This window comes from Myotis daubentonii, chromosome 3 (assembly GCF_963259705.1).
Source record: "Myotis daubentonii chromosome 3, mMyoDau2.1, whole genome shotgun sequence".
NCBI classification, from domain to species: domain Eukaryota; kingdom Metazoa; phylum Chordata; class Mammalia; order Chiroptera; family Vespertilionidae; genus Myotis; species Myotis daubentonii.
Genome location: NC_081842.1, coordinates 40,064,551 through 40,092,471, shown reverse-complemented (window position 1 = coordinate 40,092,471; position 27,921 = coordinate 40,064,551). Strand labels below are relative to the sequence as shown.

Below are 27,921 nucleotides of genomic sequence, written 5' to 3'. Positions count from 1 at the left end.
GAGGGCTGGCTGCGGCTCCGAGGTAGTGCTGTGTGTGACAAGTGTACTTTTTAAAAATTCCGGGCTGTTATTCTCACACCGCAATGGCCCGAGCTCTAATCTCGGCTAAGTAATAATTCGTCTGTTAATTTAGTGGAGGCGCGTCTCAGAGTGCAAGTGCCCCAACAGGTGAGAACTCCAAAGGCGTTACAAAGGTTCTTTCCCTCCAATACTCGCTGGCTCAGTCACTACCTACGGCTCAGGCGTAACCACACCAACACGACTGCGCTGGGAGCTCTCCGATAGGCTACAGGGCAGAAGAAAGAAAAGCAGATTTATTAAGCACTGAGATTGTGTCCTCTGTCCACAGCCCACTCACTGTTAGCTATTTTAGCGTTAACTAAAACCCAGAATGACTTTAATGCCTAAACACATGCACACATGCTTTGTTTTGCATTTTATCGAAGTGATTTCTCAAAATGTAGTGACCAGAAGATTTACTTATGGCAGTGGTTCTCAACCTTGGCTGCACATTAGAATCTCCCGGGAATCTTTTTAAAATCCTGATTTCTGGGCCTCATCCTCTGGAAATTCTCTTTCTTTGTTACTAATGTTGTGGCCCCACCCCATAACAAAGAAACAGAATTTCCGGAGGACGAGGCCCAGAAATCAGGATTTTAAAAAGATTCCCGGGAGATTCTAATGTGCAGCCAAGGTTGAGAACCACTGACTTATGTATGGTGTTGTGTACACTAAAGTAAATAAGTTTTTTTTTTTTCTTTTTTTGTAATTCAACCGATTTTCAAAGGTAATTGTGGCCTATTGACTCAAGAACCTAACCACTGTATCTCATATACTCTCATTTAAGACACTGAGGACACAGGCCCAGAGAATCTCAGTAAATTGACCAGTGTCATGTAGCTGGTAAGTGGCAGAGTTAGGATTACAACTTGATCTTACAGACTTCACAAGCAGAGTTGCTGGAGAGTAAATTTATTGTATAGAATAGGGGTGGAGAACCTTTTTTTCTGCCAGGGGCCATTTGGATATTTGTAACATCATTCCCGGGCCATACAGAATTATCAACTTAAAAATTAGCCCGTTATATTTGGTCAAACATTTAATTAACTCACCCCTACGGCCTTGTCAGGCCCAGACCAAATGATTTCGAGGACCTTATACCGCCCACAGGCCGGATGTTTCCCACCCCTGATATAGAAAGACTATAATTTTGAGAGTTTTATTTTAATATAAATTTGTTGGATAGCTCATTTGGTTAGAACATCGTCCCAATATGTCAAGGTTGTAATAACTTACCTGGTCAGGGCACATAACAAGAATCAACCACTGAATGCATAAATAAATGGAACAACAATTCTCGTCAATAAAAATATCTATTATTATGTTAACATCTAAAGATATTCTTGAACATTTTCTTAAAAAGGGTACACTTGATTTAATTCCTAAGTACATAGTGCAAGATGTTTAGATTACACATTTGCTAACCATTTAAAGTAGTTATCTGTATTCTGTTTAAAATTCTTATTCAGGGTCACCCAGAGTTTACGCAAGGAAGAATGAAGAATACTAAATAGAAAATACAGCTAGATCAGCCAAAAATCCATATGAGCTCTTCTGATAAGGGTTGGTATATCTTTATCCAGTAGTCTTTGTTTGAAGGGATTCCATCACCTTATCTTTTTATTTTTCATATCACAGACCTCAAGAGAAAAAATTGTCAGTTTAAGATTTATCCACTTGAGGGTGCCATAAGATCATGTAGGTATAAAATTTTCTAAGGTTTACCAGAAAACCTACTGCCAACTAAACAAGAATTTGTAACTTACCATATAGAATCATTTTAAGATAGTTGTGTCTCTTGCACCTCCATTTTTTAGTTACTTGTAAATGTCTTGAGGATATTATTTTAATGTAAATCAGTTCATATTTCACTGTTTAGGATTGATTATCTCAGTAATTTTGAATTAATTTTTCCAAGAGAAAAGATCACTGTACAACACCAGGGCAGAGAATGGGTCAGTTGTTGGTGCATTTACATCATAATCCATGTACCATGAACAACATACATGACGCTTCCAGAGATGTGCAATGCTTGACTACACGCAGCGGCCACCTGCAGTGCCATTCTCAGCCAGCCATTTTCCCCATGTTTTCCTTTGTTTCCATAAAGGATTTGGAAATAATATGAGGATATTTTAGAACAAATTCATCCTGATTGTTGAAAATACAGTTTAAAGATACGTGGTAATGCTCACATGGAGTAGGTCAGTGTGCTTATTTTCAGGTATTTTGTCATGACTGCTTATAAAGATTCAAATTTACAAGCTTCTTAGAGTCCCATTCTGTGGCAATGCCTGAGAATACTATTGTCAGGGAACGTGCCAGGATTATAACCAAGAAAAATTGACAGTTTAATTGATGCTAAATAAATGGTATTTCTTGTCGCTGCATTCTAGGTTGGTTTGATACCCATATTTTAATGCAATGTGGACATTTCTTTGAGAAAGAGTGATTGATACTTTTTAATTATTAAACAGTAACTCCTTTTTATTTTATTGATGACAGAACCAAAGGAGAATTTCGAAACTAGGAATGTATCATTGGTTTCGTTTATTGCTCTCCTCCATGGGGAGATCCAGCATATCTGTGTAAATATTTAACTTTGATCCTACTCACTTTAAGTATCACATTTGCTTATTGGCAGACATAGAGTGGTCAAATTTCCAAATACAATTGTTTCAATTAATGAATTTACTCAGCAAATATTTGTTGAGGGTTAGACACTGTTTCAGATGTTAGGGATAAAATAGTAAAAAAAATAAACCAAGATTCCTGCCTTCAGGGACCTTACATACTGGCCATGTCTGGAGACAGACATGAGCAATAATCATAATAAGTAAGTGATATATTATGTTAGAAGATGATAAATCCTATAGAAAAAGAAGTAAATCAGGGGAAGGGGCATTGGAAGTACAGAAGGTTTTAAAATAGAATGCTCAGGGCAGGTCCCATTGAGAAGATGACATTTGAACAAAACGTTAAGGAGGTAAAGGAATTAATCATTCAGCCAATTTGGGAGAAAAGAGTTCCAGGCAGAGGGAACAGTCAGTACCAAGGTCCTAAGGCAGAAAGGTACTGAGGAACCGCAAGGAAGACTGTGGCAGAAACAGTTAGCATGGAAGTGCAGGGTTTGTAGCTATTGGAGGAACTGGGCTTTCACTCTTAGTGAAATGGGAGTCAATACAGGATTTTCTATATATTTTCCATATATATGATATATACAGATAACTACTGTTTTTGAAGCATTTTTCAAAGATTTTTAAAAACTTTCTTAAAATGGAAGTCCAATATATAAAACAAATAATGAACTATTCTTGTTGAATCAGTGACAAGAAGATATGGAGTACACTCCCCCTGCCCCAGCCTTTCTATGCACATACTAATAGGTAGCCGGAGAGGTACCTCAGACTTGTTAACAGATTACTTCTTCAGACAGGTTTCAATATCATTGATTATGTTTTAGCTTGTTATAATCATATTCTAATCATTTTTCTCTATGTCTATACGTATTCACTCTGGAATTGTGAATTTCTCAAACTCTCCAGGCACATGCGTGCGTGTACGCGCACACACGCGCGCGCACACACACACACACACACTTCTGCTTGTATCCATTTTCATAGATGGTATTCTTTTGCATTATGCTTTGATCCTTCCTAATAAATTCACTATAAACCCCATTATGATCTGGTCTCCAAACATCCTATCTCATTTTCAACACTATCCATCAGTTATCGGGATTCAACTATACAGTCTATAGATTTTTCTGATATTTTTAAAATACTTCAAGTTTTCCCCAGTTCAGAATATTTATTTGCTGTTTTCTGATATATTCTTCCCTCTCTTTTATTTTCTTTTTATCTTCAGGTGTCAGCCTAAAGGTGACCTCTTCTATCCCACAGCACTCCATTTATTTCCATCATAACAGGTATCATAATTTATTTTCTTATTGATTATCTGTCTTCCCCACTAAAATACAAAATCCGGAAGTAAAGGCCATGTCTGTCTTGCTCATGACTCTGCACTCAATAACTAGTTCAGTATCTGGAACATATTGGATACTAAATAAATATGTTTGGGTGGATAAATGACAATGTACAAATATTAACATGTAGTTATCACACTTAGAGTGATGATGACACATATATGTCACATACTGGTATATGGCAAGCAAGGCTTAATTAACCGGGCTGCATGTAAGGGAACTTGTAAATAAATTCCAGTTTTGGGCAGTGGGACCATGTCTTGGCTTGGGAGGTAGTTATGGCAAATAAAATATGTCATTTGGAAATTACAGCAACAGACAAATGGTGGTATTCCAAAAAAGTAGTCCATGTTGTTGATTCAACGTGGATTAAAAGTGTTTCTGGATGGTTGCAGGGAGCGTGGTAATGTAATTCCGGAAGCAGATGGGATGATTTTCTTTTTTAAACTGTAAAGGTATTTTTTTCCTTTGAGCTCAAATATGAGTTAAATTATGTGACAACTAAAAAAGCAAATGTAATTTTCTCTCTTTCCCCCTTTATTTTTCGTCTCTCCTGGCTTACATTTGTTTTTTTGTCTTTTATCTTTTGTTAATTGTTGTTGATCTCATTGTATCTGGGACAGTTTCTGTGGAGTTCTGTGCAATTTGGAATATATATGTATATTTGGTATATTAATTAGGATTATGTAGGGGAAAAACCAGTAGAATGTGTGTGTGTGTGTGTGTGTGTGTGTGTGTATAAGGAGATTTATATTAAGAAATTGGCTCATGTGATTATGGAAGCTGGCAAGTCCAAAATCTGCAGGGTGAGCTGGCAGGCTGGAAACCCGGGAAAGGCTGATTTTGCAGTTCACATCTGAAGGCCATCTGCTGGCAGAATTCCCATTGCTCCAGAGAGGTTGGTCTATTGTTTTTATTCAGGCCTTCAACTGATTGAATGAGGCCCAACCACATTGTGGAGGGCATTCTGCTTTACTCAAATCCACCAATTTAAATCTGACTCTTACCCCAAAACACCCTCCCAGGAATATCCAGAGTAATGTTTGACTACATATCTGGGCACCATGACCCAGCCAAGTTGACACATAAAATTAACCATCACAATTGTGGTGTACTTTGATGCCACGTTTTATGACACTGAAGCTTATTTGGAGCAGTCCAAACCATGATGGCAAAGCAACTGGAAACCATATATGAAGAACAGCTGAAGAGACCGGGAATGTTTAGAAATTTTGCATCGTTCAGTCTACTGGGTTCCACACTTGTATCATACCCAGTGTCTTTCTGAATTGAATCATTACTTCTTACTTAGAGTTGTAATGTGAATTGTAGACATTTCATTGTCATTTGGTTTGGAATTGCTTTAATTTCAGTTGTCAATGGGGTCTTCTAAGCTTGTGCTGCTTTTACTTTGCTCTGTCCAAGATCTAGAGCTTAAGGAGATTTCTTATCTACCATGGTGATTTCTGTAAAATAAATTCCATGTTGAACACTGAGTAAAAATTATCTCGCATTTCGCAAGAGTCATTGACTCCAGATGACTTCCTTCTTTGAGCTATAAACATCATTCCAAAACCCTAGCAGCCTAGGGCTTTGCTGTTAACCACTTCATGTCCATATCTGTGGCCACATTTCAACTACTTCCCCAATAATAACAAACAAAACCAAACATAATTATGTTAGGAAAGATTTTTTTTTTTCTGTGACCATTAGACCTTTTATTAGCAGTGATCCAGAATTTATTGTGTTCATTTTTATTGGCATCATGGTGACTAGCATGAATATGAGAACTATAATTCATTCATTTACCTGTCTATTGAGTGTCTATTTGTGCCAAGCACCTGTAAGTGCTTGGAGTTCAGTGATGAACAAGTCATAGAAACATCCTAGTTGAAAAAAAAGATAGCATGAATGGTTATTGTTGATGTTTGGTTTTTATCCTGATGAATTTTTTTTTATTGTTTTATTGCTTAAAGTATTACAAAGAGTATTACATATGTCTTCTTTTTCCCCCCCGCCCTTGACAAACCTCTGGCCTCCCCTCCCCCCCAGTGTCTTATGTCCATTGGTTATGCTTATATGCATGCATACAAGTCCTTCGGTTGATCTCTTACCCTCCCCCTCCTGCCCTCCCACCCTCCCCGGCCTTCCTGCTGTAGTTTGACAGTTTGTTCAAGGCAGCTCTGCCTCTGTATCTATTTTTGTTCATACGTTTATAATGGTCTTTATTATCCATAAATGAGTGAGATTATGTGGTATTTTTCCTTCATTGACTGGCTTATTTCACTTAGTATAATGCTCTCCAGATCCATCCATGCTGTTGTAAATGGTAAGAGTTCCTTCTTTTTTACAGCAGCATAGTATCTGATGAATTTTTCTTAATTCTATACCTATAGACTTAGATATGAAAGAAAAATGGATTTTTTTTTAGCTTTTATCAGTTCCACAGATAAAAGAACTGGTACCCTTGTTAAAATTTAAAGATTTAGAGAAGAATAAAATTCACAATAGTATAATATAATTTCACAATAATAAATACTATTGCATTGATTATCTCTGTATAATTAAAAATTTTCCAGCCTTTGCCATTGGCTCTTATTTCTGGCCAAATTAAAGATAACTTATATCCTGACCAAAGAGTCTCTGTAGCAAGAAATTAATTAGTGGCATAGAACTCAGTCAAATACGTGTTTATATCATTTACTTGGAAATTTGTGTTATGGAATTAACACAAACCCCTTTCCCAGTATTCATGGAGAGAGTTGAATTTTAAGTGTTCTTATGATAGATTCTATTAAGAAGATTAAGCACAAATATGTTTTATACAAGAAATACTAAGTGGATTGATAGCATATTGCAGCTGAAATTTTCTGGTCAAATTCTGTGTCATATATATATATATATATATATATACTTTTTTTTCAAATGTTGATGCCTTGCTTTGTCTCAGAACTCATGTGAGGCTTTCTAGCATGCTTGTACACCCTTTAAATTTTCCTGAAACTCTATCATAATTGTTCATTTTAGCTTCTCCTAAGTTCCATGCAAGACCCACGTGACACACTTTGTTCTAAGGCTAGCCTTACCACATCCCAACTAAAGTCTTGGAGGAAACCATGAAAAATCTTTTAGATCTTCCTCACTGTAGCCTCTGTTTGCCCTCTTTGTAGTGCATTATGTTTTCTTTTCCCAAGGCCATTCCGTGTGTAAACCCCAGCTCCCTATCTCGTCTTTGACTGTAGGCTTCTATATTATTAAAGTCTGATACTCTTCAATTTTATTAGAAAAGAGAAGTTAATCTGTTCTTTGTTCTCCAGGAAGTTGCTTTTCCTTTATTCTCCAAGAAATAATGTTTAGATCTCACCTTCCTGTCTCCAAGTAAATTCTCTTTTGTCATATTTTGTGAATCAGTCTTCTAGCCCTGTCTCTCTACATTGCATATCTAGATTATAGTTACTATAGTAGTGATACAATTTGACTCTATAATATAGTTTACATATCTATGAAAATTGAGGATAAGGTATGACAGTATGATTTATTATTTTTTTCTGGTCAAAATAATTAAATGGAGATCTTCTCACTTGGGCATAATCATAGAAGGATACTCATTATCTTAGGGCTTGCCAGCAATAGTAGATATTGAGAAAATCAAAAGCCTTGACTTTTACTTTCAGCAATGACTGATTAACTTGTGCTAGACTGACCCTTCCATAATAAACACTCCCCTCCCTCCTGGACAAAATATATGAAACAAGTATTTTCAGACATTGTATAACAGGTAATGCAGGGCTGCAGTGTCTGAGAGAAGGGAATTAAGGTAGATATGCCCTACAATTGCCTAGTGCTTTGGCTGGAGGCACTTACTGTAAATGGTGCACAGAAGTGGAACTCAGACAGAGTATGACCACCTTGCTGAGCAAGAAGAGAGATATGAGAGTTTAGGAGGGGTAAGCAACTGGAATATATGGGGCAGGGGACCAAAGAGGAGGGAGCTAATCAGGAAAAGAAAGCCATAAATTTGCATAGCTTTCCCTTAGAGTATTTGACTAAATAGTAAACTATACATGTGTAGGGTGAGACTCTACAAGACCAGACAGAGACCAGCTACAGGGAAGCTGTATGCTGAACAACCATCAGAGTTTTAGAGCATTGGGAGATGTTTTAATTTTGACCAGCTAGGATTATAAAGGCCTGTTATACTGAGGGAATTCAATAGGGACTCCCCAAAAGGCTATACTTACAGTTTTAGTTCTAAGAAGGAGGGCTAAAACTAGCCCTAGAGTAAAGTGCATTGTAGACTCATCTTAATAAAGTTGAAAAAGAAACTTCAGAATGATCAGGTTAATCTCCAAGAAAATTAATTGCCTGCCAGAACAAATTTCAACTCCTTTTAATGAAACATAGAAAAACTACTCAACAATAAAATTCGCTGTCCAATATCCATAAAAAATTACTAGACATGCAATGTGACCCATAGTCAGGTGAAAAGTTCTTTAATAGAAACAGACCTAGAAATGACAGAGATGATGGGACTAACAGATAAGGACTTTTAAAGCAGCTATCTATATATAAAAGGCTAAGTGTCTGTCCGTCCGACTGGTGGCTATGATGCGCACTTGCCACCAGGGGGCAGACGCTCAATGCAGGAGCTTCCATGATGCGCACTGGCCATCTCTATATTTAAAAGCCTAATATGCAAAGTGTCCCCTTGGGAGTTTGACAGAACGGGAGTTTGATTTCTCACTGTGATGTGCGCTGCCAAGACCCCATGGCGCAAAATGCGCACACAGCCCAGCCCAGCTTGGAAATGGTGACTATGGGCGCCGGGTAATGACTTCGTGTAGCAATGCCCTGCTTCCTCTCCCTAGTGACTAGCTTCCTTGGAGTTTCTTCAGCCCAGGAACCCGACTTGCTTTTTAGCCAGGTGCAAAACATTTTACAATTTAACCAAATATTTGTAAAGCATTTTCACATGCCTCATCTCATTTGATCCTCACAGAAGTCCTGAAGTAGGTAGATAGGACACTTGGTAGAATCCTGTTTTCTTTACATTAGCTGGAAAACGGAGATTTAGAAAGTTTAGAAACTTGACCTGACTGAAAATAAGAAATGGTGGAACTTGAAAATGACTTCAGGTTTTCTCACTGTGCAGAATATAGTCAAACACTGCTTCAGTTAAATATTTAACCCTTTGTTCTCCCTGCGTGATCTACAATAATAATCTGCTTCGTGTTGATATTTACTGCTGTGTTGCTGACAATTACCTGAAAGAGAAGTTGGGGTGCTTCACTGGGCTGGAAAAAGTTTAGCTATATCAGAAATCAGGTCTAATTAAGCAAGTTTATTCTATATATATAAAAGGCTAAGTTGACTCACGCATGTGTGATACATATAAAGCTCTCGCTGGCACCAATCGCACGTGTGTGTTTTGATCTGTCATTGTCGATCTTGAATTTGGTTGACACTTCTATTATAGAGAAAGGGCGAATAGTGATATTAAAATATTTCTTCTAATTAATTTCCTTTCAATGTGCATGAATCCATGCACTGTGATACTAGTTATAAATAAGTGTAAAGATTTAGAATGGGAATGGAGATATAGGCAAGTAAAGAGAGCTTCAGACTGACTTTCTTTCTTTCTTTCTTTCTTTCTTTCTTTCTTTCTTTCTCTCTTTCTCTCTTTCTTTTTTTCTTTCTTTCTTCATTAATCCTCACTGGAGGATATTTTTCCATTGATTTTTAGACAGAGTGGAAGGGGGCAGAGGAAGGAGAGAGAGAGAGAAACATTGATGTGAGAGAGACATACATCAACTGCTTGGTGATCAAGCCTACAACCAAGGTATGTGCCCTTGACCACTTGATTGGAATAGAATCTGGTATCCTTCAGTCCATGGCCAATGCTCTATCCACTGAGCCAAACTGGTTAGATGCTTTGACATTTCCTATATAGATCTCTCCCTTGGAATGAATTCTGTGGAGAGTGATGGTAAATCCCTTCTCCTCCTCTTCTTCTAGTGGGTTTACTCTTTGTGAATCACTCTCTCTCTCTGGGACTTCGGTAGATTTTCTGAGGTTCACCACACCATAGCAACTGCGGAGCAAAAGAGCAGAGAATATGGAGGGCAGGTATGGCATGGAGAGTGCCTGCTGACATCCCTAGGACCTTTGTGGTCCAACAAGTGTATAAAGAAATCAGTGAGTATTTATTTCTCTGAGTCCACAAGAACTAAAGGGTCCAGAATATAGGTGAGAAAGAGTCAGCAGAGTTGCAGGGGTTTATCAGTCTCTCAGTGGGGGTAAGAAGACCACTAAGTGAGATGGGGGAGGATCAGAAGAGGATGCTGCTGCATCGCAGTAAATAATCAACACAGTGGGGAAACATGATTTTTAAGGATACCAAAAATGAGATCATTTTAAATTGAAAGTGGACAACTCTTCTATCCAGATGTTATAATGTCATTATTTAAGTTCCCCAGCTCAACAACAACCAAAAAGGAGAAAGAGGACAAAGAAAAAGCAATCATAAATAGTACAGAGTTTTCATTTTGGTACAGCTGTTTGTCTTTAGTTAAACAAGCTAAAAGAAAATGACTTTCTGTTCCCCAGTTGTTCTTCTAAGCATATAGCTTTAAATTTGTTACTGGATAGTTTCAGAGATGTGCTCATTTCTGTAGAGGAATAAACATGAAGTCAGACTACAAATCTATGAGAAGCTAATGTACTTTGTGTAGGTAAGCAATTTAAAAACTAATATGTATGTACATAATTGAGAGGAAAGGTAAAAAAAGCACAGTAAACAGCTAAAAATAAGTGTTTTTCTGTATCATTTTAGAGAAGATGTGATGATTAAGTACTTGTATTCTTCATTTTGCCTTATCAGCAGAAACACAGCTGCAATAAAAAACTTGATTTACCCTATCAATGTGAGCTGAGAGAACTGAATCTTAGTCTACTCTACACAGGATGATTTAAGGGGAATACATATTTAGACTCAGCCCTAATAGTCCCTGCCCACTAACATGGTAAGATTCATTATTACCTCATCATACTATAATTTATCTGGGACATAGACTTTCCTTTCTTTAAGATTTATTTTAAAATACTATCTAGTTTTAGGTTACCTGAACTTTGTTGGTTCTCAGTTCCTAAAATAATCTGTACCTTTCCAGCTTGAAATTCCTGTGATAGTGTGTTATTTTGGGTTTCAAAACCATTCATGTTGGGAAAGAATACTTTCTTTTCAGTAAAAAAGACCCTAAAGTGTAATTTTCTAATTAACATCAGGTTGACTCATTAATTCATTCTCCTATGCTAATAGTTTGGGAAGAAAATTAAACTAACAACTAAAACAGAAATGGCTTCCCTTTTTTAGGAATTAGCAACCTGAAGAGAATGCTTATGTTGTGCTTAGTGCTTATAACTCTATAATGCCAATATACATGTTTAATAGCACAAATCAAATTATTGCATAATTGGAAGTTTTATATACATACATACATAGATATCAGTAATGGGAAGTTTTATATGCATACATACATAGATATCATTACATACATATAAATAAAATTTGGCATAAAATTGGCATAAAATTTGGAAATTAAAAGAAAGGTGGAAGTTGTTACCATTTTTTTAAATGTTACTTGGTCAGTCCAAACTGGTTCATAACTTCCTGAACATTTTATGCTTCATGCATCTGAAACCCCCTCTTTCTTGGTTATCTTCCTCCTTGGTCTTTGAAACTCTGAGCCACTATAGTTCTTATCCAATTTCGATGATTACTGGTCCTCTGTCCCTTCCACTGGCTTCTCTTCTTTGTTATACTCTTAAAACTCCTGCCACATGCTTTTTTCACTCTTTCCTTCCAGATATTTCATTCATTATAATGACACTAGGGGCCCGGTGCACGAAATTCGTGCACTGGGTGTGTGTGGGGGGGAGTGTCCCTCAGCCCAGCCTGCCCCCTCTCACATACTGGGAGCCCTCAGGCGTTGACCTCCATCACCCTCCAATCGCAGGATCGGCCCCTTGCCCAGGCTTGACGCCTCTGGCTGAGGCGTCCGGCCCGGGCAGCGGGGACCCGCAGCTGCAGCGGCCCCACGATCGTGGGCTCTGCTTTAGGCCCAGGCAAGGGACCCCTAGCTCCCGGGACTGCCAGCTTCGACCGTGCCCAGCTCCCATCGCTGGCTCCACCCCTACTTCCTGCTATCACTGGCCAGGGCGGAAAAGGCGCCTGATTCTCCGATCATGGCTGGTGGGCAGGGCAAAGGCGGCCCCAGGGCCGCCTTTGCCCTGCCCCCAGCTCTTAGCTCCCCCCTGGGTTTCCGATCACTGTCAGTGGCAGGGGGCTTCTTCCTGCTTTCCCTTTCGCCTCCCTGCATTGTGCCTACATATGCAAATTAACCGCCATCTTGTTGGCAGTTAACTGCCAATCTTAGTTGGCAGTTAACTGCCAATCCTAGTTGGCAGGTAATTTGCATATAGCCCTGATTAGCCAATGAAAAGGGTAGCTCGTACGCCAATTACCATTTTTCTCTTTTATTAGTATTGATAACCATTGCATAACTGACAATAATCAAATCATTGTCTCCAGGCCTTCCCCGTCTTGTTAGCTGCACATTTGTATCTGCAGTGATCTGTCAGAGGTTTCTATTTGGACATCCTGTCACTAGTTTGAAAATTCCATTTCTAAAGTGAAACACACCATTTTGCTCTCAACACTAAGGCTTTTGCATAACTGACAATATTTTAAACTATTTAATATTTTGCTGTTTTGGATTTTAAGTCCTCTGCCCCCCCCTTTTTTTTTTGGATTTTAAGCCCTCTGCCCTTTTTGGGGGAGATGGAAAAGTAGTTCTTAGAGAGACAAAACCACTTTATGCTTTCTTTTAATTGCTTCAACACCTTCTATGTGATATTTATGGGCCATAGGAAGATACTCCACAATTTTCAAAGATGCAAGACAGGAAAATGCAAGGAAGGAAAGCATACAGATCTTTGGGTGGCCCTATATAGAAGTTATTCATGCAATTCAAATAAAATTTAAACTCTATATAATACAAAGTTATAGTTGAGTTTGGGCAGGCTGGTCAAAGATGAAAATACCAAGAGACTGTGCCCTGTTCCAATTTCTGCCACTGATACATGACACACTAGGTTTTTCCTTCAAATTCTACAAAATACTTAATAAACCCAGATGTTCCCCTCAATGCATTTCCTCCTGAAAGCTTTTGCTTCTTTGTCATTCTGTTATTAAAATCTGTGACACGATCCCAATGTCTATCTTAGTTAAAGAATTAGCGAGTACAGTGGGGAGACAGGGTAATGACATGTTATAATTTTGATTTTGGTGTACCCAATCTCATGTTTTTGTCCTCTGATCTGATTCCTCTCTGATCACATTTTCCTTCTTTTTTTTAGGAGAGATATTTCTGATATTGGTATCATTTACTTCTGTCTTAGTTTACTGATTCTCAAACTTTAGTGTGTATAGATGTAACTTAGAGGAGCTAATTTAAAATGCAGGTTACAAGTCACCAGTTCCAAAGATGCTGATTTCGTAGGTCTAGGATAAGAATTTTAAGAGGTTCACTAGTTGTTGATATGCAGGATGTTGTAAGATTATGCTGTGAACGACAGTGCTTAGTGAATTTAAGAAAATGTGTTTCCTTTCCCAAGTTATCTGTGCATATTACCTTCTATTTTGGAATACAAGTTGTATGCCACTGTGCATGGAATTTCAGATATCAATATGTATGGGAAATATTTAGGGGCAGGTATGTGAAGGTTGTGATTTAAAGAAAAGTTTTAAAACATTATTAAAATATGTACTTCCTCTAGAGTCTAAACAACTTATTTTTTTTAACAACTAAGTAGAAAATAATCAGGGGGTTAATCTTATTTGTATAACTCAGTGGAACAGCTAGCTAGGCTGTAGTTAGCCAAGTGAAGAGAAGGGTAGGATTCTATTTTTAGTCTCTTATCCGTTTGTTACTCTTGAGGAAATAAGAAATATTATTAAGATTGGTCATGAAAGCTTCCCCTTTTTATTATAGTAAAATATACATAGCATAAAATTCACTATTTTAACCATTTTTAAGTGTACTATTCTGTGGTACTAAGTACATTTACATTGTTGTGTAGTCATCACTACCATTATGCTGTGAACAGCGCTGCTTAGTGAATTTAAGAAAATGTGTTTTCCCAACTGAAACTTTATACTCGTTAAACACTAACTCATTCCTCTCTTCCTCCAGTCCCTGACAACAGTTATTCTACTTTCTGCCTCTGTGAATTTGACTACTATAGGTGCCTCATATAAATGGACTCATACAATATTTGTTCTTTTGTGACTGGCTTATGTCAGTTAGTGTAATATCTTCAAAGTTCATCCATCTTGTAGCATGTGTCAGAATTTTCTTTCTTTTGTAAGGCTGAATAATATGCCATTGTATGTATATGTCACATTTTGTTTATCCATTCATCTGTTGATGGACACTTGGGTTGTATCCAACTTTTGACTTTTGTAAATAATGCTATTACGAATATGGGTGTGCAAATATCTATTCAAATGACAAAGCCTATTTTTTAATTTAGGGGGCAAAACTCTGGAAGTTCATTTCTATGCTTTTTAAATTCATACATTTTTTCCATTCTGAGCCAGCTACTCATAAAGTGGGCATAATGCTACCATGGTACCTGCTTGCAGAACACAAAAATCCCTTGGTGGAAGGTCTGCTGCATTATTACTTATTTATGTTCTGTTCTGACACAAATAACGTACTTGCTCAGCAGACAGTGAAGTCTGCAATTGAAACACCACTCGGAACTGCAGTACAGGTTTGCCAACCAGTGACCTGGAACCAATCCATATGCAGTAGCACCACAGCATGCATAATATAGAGGTACCCATTAAACCTTTAGCAGTCTTATTTCTAGCTCAGCTTTTTCTGACCTCACAAGAAAGAAACGAAGGAAGTCTTATCAGTGATGCAGAACCAAAAGCATTGAGTATAAGGTGGATGTGCTTTCAGAAAGAGGTAAGTACAGAAAGAAGGAAGACAGAGAGAACTAGAGACTTTGCTGGACCATTTGGTTGAGTGGAGGCCTACAACTGAGAAAACCTTGTTTTGGGGTATCTCCTCTGGGTAGATTTCCTGACTCCCCCAGACAGCACCTTATGACTGGCTCATCATAACACCTCTCCTGGTTGAAAAGGAAATAAAGCACTTTCCTTACCCTCCTGGAGTTTACACTCTGATTATGGAGAAGAGGACAGTTCAATAAAAGCAACAATCAAGAAAAACGAGATATAATGAGCAGCAGAGACATTGCTGCTTTAGAGAAAAAGGGAATCTCTATGGCAGGTGCATTTGGAAGCTTCTCAGGCAGAAGTTGGAAGGGAAAGTGTTCAACTGAAATTTGAAAATAGGTTGGATCTGGATGAGTGGAGAAGGAAGGACTCTCTGAGTGAGACCTTAACTTGTATACATTAGTCCAAAGATGGAAGGCAAAGCTTGGTCAGATTTCCCCCCCACTTCCCTACGCCTTAATATTAGAATGCCCCCCCCCCCCCCCGCAAAAAAGAAAAAAAGCTGACAGTTTTAATCCAAGCAGCTCTCCCCTTTATGAATACTTCCACACTTATAACATTAAAAAAGCTTCCTTTCCTTAAGTTTTTAAAATATAATTAGAAATCACAGTTTGAGAAGTTTATCTCTTTTCAAGGACTTGTTATAGTGTCAGGAACAATTTAGCCATCTTTTACAACTTCGCAAATTGGGTCAATCTGTAAAATTTACAGGTTAAATTCTCACCACATATCAGAATATCCGGTTGGAGTTTGGCGGAACTGGTTCTTTAGATTCATTGATAGCTTTATGCAAAGGTTGCCAAAGGAGTTAATAACAAAAGAAACTTCATGACTTTTTATATCTTGGTGAACTTACTGGTAGTTTTGCAGATTTCTTCTTATCTTTGAATCAGCAAGCAGCTTGTGAATGAGCACAATAAATACTCACTAAAAAGCCATAAGAACAAATAACCATTGAGCATTCAATGAATAGGGAATTTACACATTTCCCTAAAGTAATTAACATTTCTTTTTCTTGTTTTGTTTTTACCCAAATTCCCTTAATGCTGCCTTAAGTGAAATAGTTTAAAATAAGAGCCTCTAGAAGTGGATCTTTCTTACGTGGTAGAAATACTGAGGTTAATTAGAACAAAACTATTTGAAGCTGTTTGAGTATAGATGAGTGGTCCTGACAGTTCGCAAGGAAGTCTTTCTCATGTCTCACATTAGGCCTGGATTTTAAGACATGGAGGACCCTGCCATTACTTTTGTAAAAACAAAGCACACAGAGGTCTAATGACTTGGAAGCGTTATCCTGAGTTGGGAGGACCTCTTCATTCTCATCTTGCTTTAGAAACAGCTAGTACAAGCTGTGTCACTCCAAGTGGAGTTAAGCCAAGCTCTGATTGACATAATTATGTTTGACATAATCATGGTTGAGAAGAAGCAAGAATTTCTAGAAATTATATGTCTATAACCTCTGAACCAGAGGGTGTCAACTAAAAGAAATATCCCCCTATCATCACAAAAGCACATCTTTTACAAATACAAGGGCTCTCAAACTTTTGATCATTTTCTAGTAGAATAAGAACTTGGAGATAATAATAAAACGTCCCTATTAATCTCCCCCCCTCTACCCTCCACCCCTCACTCCAGGATTGAATTTCATATAACTGTTTTAACAATAGAAGTGTAAGTGACTCATATTAGAACCACATTTCATGCTTGTCTTAAAGACCTGTAGTGCAACATTATAGACCCCAAATATTGCAGGTATAAACATAACATCTTTATAAATAGTAGGGTAATGAAACAGTCATCAGTCAATGGATTGATAATGTTGATGCTAAAGAAAACATTCTTTATGATTAAAAAACAAGAATTGAAGCAATCAACAAATAGAAGAAATTAATTCATTTAGCCCACAAATATATGCTGAACACCTACAGTGTTCCAGAGATATCATGGACTGGGCACATGCAAGACCAGACATGACCACTGGTTTTACAGAGTTTATAATCTAGTGGGGTGACAGACTTTAACCACATTAATTACAATTATGGAAAATGGTAGGGAATAAAAGTACACTGTGTTATTGTTATGATAGTGTATAATGTCTGTGAAGTAATTTGGGAATGCAACATATAATTTTTGTAAAAGATAAAAAAGCTAAGAGTGGAAAATTCTAGTATTGAGTCAGTTATTTTTAAATTTAAAATCTTTATTGTTTAAAGTATTACATAAGTCTCCTTTTTCCCCCATTGACCACTCCCGGGCCCCCCCCCCCACATCTGTGTCTATTGGTTATGCTCATATGCATGTATACAAGTACTTTGGTTGATCTTTTATCCTTTCACATGCCCCCTCTCCCCACCTACCCCCTCCCCCCCCCAGCTTTCTGTCATAGGTTGGACAGTCTGTTTGATGCTTCTATGACTCTGGTTCTATTTTTATGTTTGTTCATCAGTTTATTTTGTTCATTATATTCCACAAATGAGTGAGATCATGTGATATTTATCTTTCTCTGACTGGCTTATTTCACTTAGCATAATGCTCTCCAGTTCCATCCATGCTGCTGCAAATGGTAAGAATTCCTTCTTTTTTATAGCAGCGTAGTATTCCATTGTGTATAGATGTACCACAGTTTTCTAATCCACTCATCTGCTGATGGGCACTTAGGCTGTTTCCAAATCTTAGCTATTGTAAATTGTACTGCTATGAACATAGGGGTGCATATATCCTTTCTGATTGGTGTTTCTGTTTGTTTTGTTTTGTTTTTTTTTTGGATATATTCCTAGAAGTGGGATTACTGGGTCAAATGGAAGTTCCATTTTTAATTTTTTGAGGAAACTCCATATTGTTTTCCACAGTGGCTGCACCAGTCTGCATTCCTACCAGCAGTGCAAGAGGATTCCTTTTGCTCTGCATCCTCCCCAGCACTTGTCATTTGTTGATCTGTTGATGATAGCCATTCTGACAGATGTGAGATGGTACTTTTGTTGTTTTGATTTGCATTTCTTGGATTATTAATGACTTTGAGCATGTTTTCATATGTCTCTTGGCCTTCTGAATGTCTTCTTTCAAAAAGTGTCTATTTAGGTCTTTTGCCCACTTTTTGATTGCATTGTTTATCTTCCTTTTGTTAAGTTGTATGAGTTCCCTATAAATTTTGGAGATTAAACCCTTATCGGAGATAACATTGGCAAATATGTTCTCCCATGCAGTGGGCTTTCTTGTTGTTTTGTTGATGGTTTCTTTCACTGTGCAGAAGCTTTTTATTTTGATGAAGTCCCATTTGTTTATTTTCTCCTTAGTTTACATTGCCCTAGGAGCTGTATTGGTAAAGATATTGCTAAGACAAATGTTTGCTATTTTGCTGCCTATGGCTTCTTCTAAGATTTTTATGGTTTTCCCTCTTACATTTAAGTCCTTTATCCATTTTGAGTTTATTTTTGTATATGACATAAATTGGTGGTCTAGTTTCATTTTTTTTTTTGCATGTATCTGACCAATTTTCCCAGCACCATTTATTGAAGAGACTGTATTGACTCCATTGTATGCTCTTGCCTCCTTTGTCAAATATTAATTGAGCATAATGGCTTGGGCCGATTTCTGGGCTCTCTATTCTGTTCCATTGGTTTATATGTCTTTTCTTGTGCCAGTACCAGGCAGTTTTGAGAACCGTGGCTTTGTAGTATTGCTTGGTATCTGGTATTGTGATCCCTCCAATGTTGTTCTTCTTTCTCAAGATTGCTGCAACTATTCAGCGTCTTTTTTTTTTTTTATTCCAGATGAATTTTTGGAGAACTTGTTCTAGGTCAGGGGTGGGCAACCTTTTTGTGAGTGCGTGCCAAAACCAGCAAAATCTCTGACTCAAAATTCTTCTGCATGCCAACCCTAATTTTTTGAGAACATGTTACGCCTACTTGGTATCTCTTAAGGTGTATGTATGTGAAGAACCTTGAAGAAATAATAAAATTCATTTGAGTGACAAAAACACAGTATATGATGATGAAAAATACATTTATTTTTTAATGTATACCTGCACACTGATAGTCCGACAGAAAACTTTATGACTCTGTTTGATATTATCAGTGGGACTTTTGCTGCTGCATCACTGATGGCAGAGATTTTACATCAGGTTTATATTTCGTGACCTTCAGAGATATGCACGAGCTAGTACTTTCATCCGTCAGGCTACTTCTATTACAAGACTTAAAAAAATTCATCACTGAGAACAAAGATTCACAAGTGTATGTGGATGAAACCAAAACACTGGTTGGATCTAGGAAGGCAGGGAGAGTTAAGGCAGAGGCATAGAAATTGCTCTTCCCCTCTCTCGTCAATCCATGTCTATGGTCTTTAAGATAACCTGTTATGTAAAATTATTTATTTATCTAAGGTGGACCTACACTGAATTTATCTGAAAAATTAAAAAGTCGATATTAAGAAAAAAATTGTAAATGGAAGATTATAAGAGAAGGTTTCCTGTGCCAGCAAAAGTTACTGGTGTGCCATGTTTGGCATGCGTGCCAGGGGTTGCCCACCCCTGTTCTAGGTTTTTGAAGTATGCCATTGGTATTTTAATGTGGATTGCATTGAATCTGTAGATTGCTTTGGATAGTATGGACATTTTAATGATGTTGATTCTACCAATCCATGCACATGGGTTATTCTTCCATTTGTTTTTGTCTTCCTCTGTCTCTTTTTTCAGCATCCTATAATTTTCTGAATATAGGTCCTTTACCTCCTTGGTTAAACTTATTCCTAGGTATCTTAATTTTTTTTGTTGCAATGGTAAATGGGATTGTTTTTTTAAATATCTCTTTTTGTGGGTTCATTATTGGTGTATAAAAAGCCATAGGTTTCTGGGTGTTAATTTTGTATTCTACTACATTGCAGAATTCATTTATTAATTCTGGTAGTTTTTTGATAGAGTCTTTAGGGTTTTCTATGTACAATATCATGTCATCTGCGAATAATGACAATTTTACTTGTTCTTTTTCAATTTGGATGCCTTTTATTTCTTCTTCTTGTCTGATTGCTGTAGCTAGCACTTCCAGTACTATGTCAAACAGGAGTGGGGAAAGTGGGCATCCCTGTCTTGTTCCTGTTCTTAGGGGAAATGGTTTTAGTTTTTTGCCCATTGAGTATGATGTTGGCTGTAGGTTTGTTATATAAGGCTTTTATTATGTTGGGGTATGATCTTTCAATTCCCACTTTGCTGAGAGTTTTTACCAGGAAATGGTGTTGGATTTTGTCAAATGACTTTTATGCATCAATTAAAATGAGTTTTTGTTTTTATAATGACATTTAAGAAATGCTTAATAAATCATTTAGTAGGTTACTAGTAAGTAGCCTCATGTGTACATAACAGTTAGCTGACGACATTTCATGTCATTTATTCAGCCCATACAACTAAAGAAGGTACTCACTATTTTAACTGGATACTGTCAGGAGGGAACCTTGCAACTCCCAAGGTATCAAAGACCACAGTTTAAGAATTACCTGCCTAGACCAAGAATGAGTAAATTGCAACCTGTTTTTGTATGGCCAGTGAGCTAAGGATAGTTTTTGCATTTTTAAATGGTTGAAAAATAAATAAAAAGAGAAAAACATTTTTTGTGAGGTGTAAATTATGTAAAATTCAAATTTCAGTGTTCATGAATAAAGGTTAATTGGGATGCAGCCATGCTTTTTCTTTCATGTATTGTCTGCGGATGCTTTTGCGCTACAAAGGCAGAGTTGAGCAGCTGTGACAGAGACCTTATGATCTGCAAAGCCTAAAATATTACTGTCTGTACTTTTACAGAAAAACTATGCTGACTCCTGACCCCTAACAATTTAAATGACTCTCTTTTACAGCATCACTGATTCTCAATGTTACAACTTTTCTTAAAAAGGTCTTAGAAATAAGATCCCCAGAATAGTGACCAAAACTCTTTGTAATGATTAATTTTATGTCAACTTGACTGGATCATGAGGTGCCCAAGCATTTGGCTAAACATTATTGCTGGAAGTGTTTGAGAATGTTTCTGGGTGGGAGAAACCAAGATGGCGGCATTGGTTAATGCTGGAGATTGCTGCCTTGAACAACCAAATCAAAATACACGTAAAAGACGGAACGGACATCATCCAGAACCACAGGAAGGCTGGCTGAGTGGAAATTCTACAACTAGGAGGAAAGAATATCATACCCAGACTCAGAGGAGGCGCAATGCGGAAGTGAAATACTCAGGTACGGAGTGCATGTGGAGCGGGCTGGCGGCGGAGGGCGCGGTTGGTGTTTTCAATCGGGAGGGAGTCTCAGATTCTGAGCTCCATATCCGGGCGAGTCTCTAGGGACCCAGACTCAAACGGGAGAAGCGGGACTGTCTGGCTTCGGTCGGAACTCGAAGGCAGCTTTCTCTCCGAGGTTTGCAGCAGTTGCTGGGACTCAGAGAGGCAGAACCCCTAGGGACAGAACTGAGAGCCACCATAACTGCTCACTCCGGCCCACCCTGTTGATCCCGAGCGACCCACCCGCCCCGCCCAAGCCCTGCGTTTGCCAGATAGCCTCAGGCAAAGGCTAGATTAGCACCTCCCTAGAGGACAGAAGTTTTCCCACTGCAGACACAGCTGATTCTCACAGTCAGTTGGCCTGGAGGTCAAATCCCCCTAGTATTAACTACAACAATCAAGGCTTAACTACAGGAAGATTGCACACAGAGACCACTAGGGGGTGCACCAAGAAAGCATAAAAAATGCGGAGACAAAGAAACAGGACAAAACTGTCAATGGAGGATATTCAGTTCAGAACCACACTTTTAAGGTCTCTCAAGAACTGTCTAGAAGCCGCCGATAAAGTTACTGAGATCCTCAACAAATCTAATGAGACCCTCAATGTTATGATAAAGAATCAACTAGAAATTAAACATACATGGACTGAAATAACAAATATTATACAGACTCCCAACAGCAGACCAGAGGACCGCAAGAATCAAGGCAAAGATTTGAAATGCGAAGAAGCAAAAAACACCCAACCGGAAAAGCAAAATGAAAAAAGAATCCGAAAATACGAAGATAGTGTAAGGAGCCTCTGGGACAGCTTCAAGCGTACCAACATCAGAATTATAGGGGTGCCAGAAGATGAGAGAGAGCAAGATATTGAAGACCTATTTGAAGAAATAATGACAGAAAACTTCCCCTACCTGGTGAAAGAAATAGACTTACAAGTCCAGGAAGCACGGAGAACCCCAAACAAAAGGAATCCAAAGAGGACCACACCAAGACACATCATAATTAAAATGCCAAGAGCAAAAGACAAAGAGAGAATCTTAAGAGCAGCAAGAGAAAGACAGTCAGTTACCTACAAGGGAGTACCCATACGACTGTCAGCTGATTTCTCAACAGAAACTTTGCAGGCCAGAAGGGAATGGCAAGAAATATTCAAAGTGATGAATACCAAGAGCCTACAACCAAGATTACTTTATCCAGCAAAGCTATCATTCAGAACTGAAGGTCAGATAAAGAGCTTCACAGATAAGGAAAAGCTAAAGGAGTTCATCACCACCAAACCAGTATTATATGAAATGCTGAAAGGTATCCTTTAAGAAGAGGAAGAAGAAGAAAAAGGTAAAGATACAAATTATGAACAACAAACATGCATCTATCAACAAGTGAAGCTAAGAATCAAGTGAATAAATAATCTGGTGATCATAATAGAATCAGGGACATAGAAAGGGAATGGACTGACTAATCTTGGGGGGGAAAGGGGTGTGGGAGATGCAGGAAGAGACTGGACAAAAATCGTGCACCTATGGATGAGGACAGTGGGTGGGGAGTGAGGGTGGATGGTGAGGTGGGAACTGTGAGGAGGGGAGGAGTTATGGGGGGAAAAAAGAGGAACAAATGTAATAATCTGAACAATAAAGATTTAATTAAAAAAACAACAACAAAACAAAATAAAACAAAACAAAAAGAATGTTTCTGGATGAGGTTAGCATTGGAATCAGTATACTGAGTAAATTAGATTGTACTCCCAATGTGAATGGGTATTATCCAATCCATTGAGAGCTTGAATAGAACAAAACAGCAGAGGAAGGATTTCCTTTTTCTTCTGACTACTTGAGCTGGGACATGGGTCTTCCCCTGTCTTTGGTCTGAGGCTTTCATCATAGGCTCCCCTGGTTCTTAGGCCTTTGGATTTGGATTGAACCAACTCTCTTATCTATTTCTCCAGCTTATAAATGGTAAATCATGGGACTTTAGCCTCCATAATTTCCTGAGCCAATTCTTTATAATAAATTAATATCTGTGTGTGTGTGTGTGTGTGTGTGTGTGCTTGTGTACACCACACATACTTTTGGTTCTGTTTCTCTGAAAAACCTCCTTGACTAATAATATTCTTGTTTACAACTGCCTAACAATGAACTGTTGTATACAATACTAATCAACTTAGTCCCAAAACAACTAAGAGTGATTTTTAAAAATTTGATGTGCTGATCCATGAATGGACATTCATTTACTGCATGGATATACAACCAGTTAGTTAGAGGGAAAAAATACGGTTCTGAACTAATTAAATATTTTGGCAGAGGCATTATCTCAGTGATCTGAATTCCCTTAGAGTTTTTCCCTGGAAAGTCGGGATAAGAGGAAAATGGACTTTACTCGAGACATTAGGAAGTCTACTCTCAGGCTTTATTCATCTAGCAGACCTTGGGACCTATAGCCTTCTGGTAAATGCCCTTAGACTTATGATCATTGGCTTTATAAGCATGCACAATGGGGATCTCTCTGAGCTCCTAGACTTTCTCTGAGAGTTGACCTTTAAGGGGGCCTCCAGTCTTTCCCACATACAGAGCTATGCCTTGGAACATCCCTTACCACTCAATGGGCCATTGTTTCAGAGAATCCCCTTTCTCCTTTGGGCAATGTTTACATCACAAATTGAGATTTGGAAATATTATACTACAAAAGGAACAATCATATCTCAGGCCCAACTCTCTCTATTTCTTCTTCAGTGCCAAGCCTGTTCGACCTAAAGGCCCAATCCTACCCTCCAACTCACTAGATCTAAAATTATTTTGTTCTGTTTCATCAGACAATTAAGGAACACTTAGGATTCTACAGAGAAATAGAACAATAGTATGTGTGTGTGGTGTGAGTTTTTGTGTGTATGCATACACACATGGAGATACATATATATTGATGTGTATATATGTAAATGTGTATATATATGTGTGTATATCTATATATATAAAAGGCTAAGTGACCATCCGACTGTCCAACCAGTAGCTATAATGCTCAATGACCACCAGGGGGCAGGCGCTCAATGCAGGAGTTGCCAAGTTGCAGTGATTTGGCAGTGGCGGTTCTCAGGTGATGAACCCCAGAACCAGAGAGAAGGGAGCCTGATTCCAGGGTGCATCACCTGAGAACTGCCCTCTCACAATCTGGGTCCCCTTGGGGGATATCCAAGAGTGGTTTTGGCACAATTCCCGCAGGCCAGGCCGAGGGACCCCACCTGCCAGAGGGACCCCGCTCACTCTGCAGATGCCCTTCAAGCCATGGCACTGTCCCAGATGTGGCCAGCCAGGGAGGGACAACAGGAGGTTGGCTCCAGGGCGTGTTCGGCCCATCTTGCCCAGTCCTGCCCTACCAGCCACCTTCTAGTTAATTTCCTTTCGGTGTGCATGAATCTGTGCAGTGGGGCACTAGTCCTCCTATCTAATAAAAGAGAAAAATGGTAATTGGCGTACGACGATACCCTTTTCATTGGCTAATCAGGGCTATATGCAAATTAACTGCCAACTATGATTGGCAGTTAACTGCCAACTATGATTGGCAGTTAACTGCCAACTATGATTGGCAGTTAACTGCCAACAAGATGGCGGTTAATTTGCATATGTAGGCACAATGCAGGGAGGCGAAAGGGAAAGCAGGAAGAAGCCACTGACAGTGATCAGAAACCCAGGGGGGAGCTAAGAGCTGTGGGGCAGGGCAAAGGCGGCCCTTGGGCCGCCTTTGCCCTGCCCCCCAGCCATGATCGGAGAATCAGGTGCCTTTTCCACCCTGGCCAGTGATACCAGGAAGTAGGGGTGGAGCCAGTGATGGGAGCTGGGCACGGTCGAAGCTGGCAGTCCCAGGAGCTAGGGGTCCCTTGCCTGGGCCTAAAGCGGAGCCCATGATCGCGGGGCCGCTGCTGCTGCGGGTCCCTGCTGCCCAAGCCGGACGCCTAGGCCAGAGGCGTTAGGCCTGGGCAGGGGCGGAGCCTGCAACACGGGGAGCTGGGGGCCCCCTACCCAGGCCTGACACCTCTGCCGGAGGCCTCAGGCCTGGTCAAGGGGCCGATCCGGTGATTGGTGATCGGAGGGTGATGAGGGTCAACTCCTCTGGCCAAGGCATCAGGCCTAGGTGGGGGGCGGAGCCGGGGATTGGGGGGATATGATGGTCCCCTTGCCCAGGCCTGAAGCCTGGGTCAGAGGCGTCAGGCTTGGGCGGGGGGTGGAGCAAGCGATCAGAGGGAGATGGGGGTCCCCTGCCCAGGCATGATTCCTGGGCCAGAGGCCTCAGGCCTGGGCGGGGGCCAGAGCCAGTGATCAGGGGGAGATGGGGGTCCCCTGTCCAAGCCTGACACCTCTGGCGGAGGCGTCAGGCCTGGGCAAGGGGCCGATCCTGCGATTGGAGGGTTATGGGGGTCAACGCCTGAGGGCTCCCAGTATGTGAGAGGGGGCAGGCTGGGCTGAGGGACACTCCCCTCCCCACACACACCCAGTGCACGAATTTCGTGCACCGGGCCCCTAGTATGTATATAATAATATATGCATACACACACATATATGCATACACATACAACAAAGAGAGAAAGGGAGAGAGATTATAATGAATTGGTTTATGGGATTATGGAGGCTGGTGAGTCCAAAATTTGTAGTGTGGGCCAGCAGGCTGGAAACTTAGGAGAGCCAGAGATACAGATGCAGTCTGAAGGCAGCCTGCTAGAAAATCCTTCTTGCTGGGGGAGGCTGGCCTTTTTGATCTATTCAGGCCTTCAACGGATGGGATAAGGCTCACCCACATAGGTAATCTGTTTACTCAAAGTTGACCAATTTAGATAATTTCATCTAAAAACACTCTAGCATTTATTAAGTGCCTACTGTTTATCAGGTACTTTATTCCTATTTGAATCATACAGCAACCAGCATGTTAGACAATACCGTATCATTTTACCGAATAAAAATAGTTAAGCTCTGTGAGGTCAACAACATGTTCAGGATTCCACAGCATGTAAATGGCAGGCCCAGGATTATGAACTCAGGCTTATTTGATCCCAAGTCTGTGTTCTTTCTGTTGTGCCACTGTACCTGAGAGATAAGTTCACCTTTGAGCCCTTGGTTAAATGATGCCTTATAGGACTGGTAAGTACTGCTTATTGATATGCAAAGCCACAATCTTGGCAATTTTGCCAGCTGTATCTTTTTTTTAAATATATATACTTAGAGTGGAATATGGCAGATGTCAGGAAGCAACAGGCACCTGCTGTAGCCAAAAATCTGCACCCACGTAAACATCAATTGCTTAAATGTTTTCTTCGTATATCCTGATATTTTTCAGAAGTACACCATCTGCTCATCGAATAGATAGCAGAACATATCTGCAGCAGTTTTTCTTGTCAAGTTATCCCTCCTCTTAAAATGCATTCCTTGGTGCTTATGCATACTTAATCCAGTCCTATACAGAAGTACAAAGTAACTGCCAGCTCATTACCCTAAAGGAAAGGGGCATATGTGAAATGGATTAACCATGGAGAAGCAGAATGTGTGGGGATCAAGAGTTCAGCCTTTGGTGTTTGACAGGCCTGGCTTCAAATCTCTGTTCTACTACTCACTAGCTCTGGGATTTTAGTATTTTCTTTTATTCCCTTAAGCCTAAGTTTCCTCATCTACAAAATGAAGACAATGGAAGTAGGGTTTACCTCATAGGGTTTTGGGAAAATCAAATAACAACACTTAGCACAGCTAATATCTCGTAGTAAGACTTAATAAATGTTAGGTATTTTTTGTCATTTTTTTTTTAACTTGCATGACTTTCTCCCCTACGTGAGCAGACTGGTTAATTGATCTTCCATTTAGTCTTATATAATACATAAAAATTTAAAAAAACTATTTTATTTTCCAATAATGTACCTACTACAAAATGCCATTACTGTTTTCTCATTTTTTTACAAAAATATATTAGCAGTGTATTATATAATTGGAAATGGTGAACTAATTATTCATGGTATTTTTAGATTTTCTTTTTCTTCTACTGTTAATAAGTAACTAAAAGTCTAAAAAGCAAGTAAGCAGAATTAATTACCTTAGCTTTATGTATTTTTTCATTTGTGTTTTCAGCGGCAGGGGACAATGAGAGTTCAACCCACCTAATTGGGCCTGGAAGGGGAAGAAAGAGTTCAGGTTCCTATTAGCCCCTGATGATTCCAGTTCTAAAAACTATTTGAAATCTTTTGTTTATTTAGCTCAGTGATAGTGCAAGACAATAAATGCTCGTGCTCAGCTATGAGGAATCCCAAGTATGTATGTACCATGTAGTATGTAACACTTAAAAATCAAACTAACCTCTCCATTTGTTTATTCAAAAAATATTGAATGTGCCTCAAGTATTTTTCTAGTTGCTAGAAAGAAAATGGTGAGTAAAAGACAAGGTCTAAGCTCCTTTGAGGTTTAGAATAGAATGTGAGAGACATTGAGCAAATATCCATACAAACAATATAATTACAGTGAGGGGAGAATGAAAACAAGGAGGGTAGGGAATTTGTGTTGGGAAT

General features: G+C 39.1%; 1 long non-coding RNA gene across 1 annotated transcript; it reads left to right on the top strand.

The window, feature by feature from the left end:
• The first annotated feature begins 2 nt into the window (after window positions 1-2).
• Window positions 3-27,670, top strand: LOC132230139 (uncharacterized). The gene is made up of 3 exons (XR_009451814.1): window positions 3-22; window positions 3,928-3,988; window positions 27,613-27,670. It is a non-coding gene; the product is annotated as an uncharacterized LOC132230139 (long non-coding RNA).
• Window positions 27,671-27,921: the final 251 nt, after the last annotated feature.